Source organism: Pygoscelis adeliae, unplaced genomic scaffold (genome assembly GCF_000699105.1).
Source record: "Pygoscelis adeliae isolate BGI_AS28 unplaced genomic scaffold, ASM69910v1 Scaffold122, whole genome shotgun sequence".
NCBI classification, from domain to species: Eukaryota; Metazoa; Chordata; class Aves; order Sphenisciformes; family Spheniscidae; genus Pygoscelis; species Pygoscelis adeliae.
The window spans coordinates 6,409,043-6,410,927 of NW_008824358.1; positions in this window are offsets into that span (position 1 = coordinate 6,409,043).

Consider the following 1,885-nt stretch of genomic DNA (forward strand, 5'->3'; position numbering starts at 1 on the left):
CCCCCGCGCGGGGTGAAAGCCTCTACAGCTTAAATGTCAGCCCCCCCCCGCGAGTGGAGAAGGAGCTCACGTGGGTGTAGGAGTTTCACATCGTTATATATGGTAAATAGGTGTTAGCTATAACTCGCCGTGCATCCCTCCTCGCTTGGCAAGCATCCCTTCTGCCTGCAAGCAGTGCTCCTGCTCAACAGCTAAGAGCATCCCAGGGAAGCCGGGCATGGGTGTGAGCTCCAAGGATGCCTGCAGTGATGGACCAGGTGGGGATTTTTGCTTGCAATCGCCTTGATTTTATCATTCTGGGCTTGAAGTTTTGCTATGAACGATCATAGCTGAGCCCCGGTGAGGACCAGAGGTCTGAGATGGGATAGCTTGTAGGGATGGCTAAAGGGATGCCGCCTGCCCGCACTGGTGCAGGGTCGGGTTCAGGCTGCCCGTGCCCTTTTATTTTCCATTAAACAGCCTTAAAGAGAAGCCCCCCGTGCCGGGCACCTGCTCCTGCCACCCCCTTGCACGAGCATCCCATGAGGAAGCAGGAGGGATAAAGGGTAAAACCATCCCAGGAGGGGCCGGGCGGCGTGACGGCCACGGGAACGGGGCCACAGAGAGATGACCTGGGGGGGTGGAGGCTCCTATTTTCTAACCGATTTTAAAATGAGCTGCTAAAAAAGAGCTTTGAAAAAAACAACAACACAAAACCCAAAGCCCCAGCTGGCGATGCTGATATTTCCTCCTCGGCGCGCGCCGAATCCACACTGATGAAGATCTCTAGGTATCCCCAGAGTCGCCCTTTAGAGATAACTCATCTTGGGGCCTCCACCACCCACACGGAGAGGAGAGATTTCCTGGTGCGTGGGTGGCTCGCTTTTTCTTCTGCAGAAACCCCAAGTTTACTCACTTTTCACCCTTTGCCATCGTGCCGTGCCTCGGCGGCGAGCCGGGGCCCCCAGCTGGGGTCTGGCACTTGCTCTCTCCCAGGTCCTCCATCGCTTGCTGGTGGCAACCCATCGCCAAGTACCCCTGGGCTGAGCCCTTGCTGCTGGCGACATCCCCCTGCCAGTGCTCAGCAGAGGCCAAATTTCTTAATTGCAGGTTGTAAGGCATTAAAAAAAAAGTTTGAGGTTGTTAAAAGTTGCCGGCGCCTCGCTAATTAGTTAGATGCACGCTCACGAAGCAGCGGTCCTGGTTCCCGCACAGGTGAGGCATTAATGTCCCCCAAGGCAATGTCACTCAGCCCCATTAGGGGCAACAAATAACTTCATCCAGCTTGAAATACCCATTAGCCGGGTAACAAATTACTTCGGGCCGGCGGTGAATCAAAGCGACAGCCCCCGGGGGATGTCCCAGCCCCGGCCCAGGGACCACTCGGGTCACGATGGGACCGTTCTCAGCCACCGCTGCCTCCGGAGGAGGCTGCTGCTGCTGAGGGACCGTCCCGTGGGCCATCACCACGTCGCCATCACCGCTGCGGATGGGTGAAGAGTAATGACATCCCACATACAGGTGGTTTAGATGTTTCTTTAACAAACATATATACACGCACACACATATATATAAAACCCACCTGGTTTTATATATATAACTTTTGCATGTTCATAGTAGCCACATGGAACAAGCGAATGGAGGAGTAACGGCTCTATTTTGTTTTGTTGTTTTTTTTAAATTCGGTGGCTCAGTGCTCACCTGGAACGTGGAGGACCCGGCTTTGGTCCCTGCCCAGCACAGGGGACGTGGACCTGAGGCGCGGGGAAGGTGACGCCCGGTCACTCCAACGGAGTCACCCTTTGGGTGGGAGAGAGGTCGGGGCGGGCAGGGTTTGGGGCTTTTCGGCGCTGGTGACGTCACCCGCAGGTGCCTGAGCCCCGTGGCAGCTCAGCGCACATCCCAC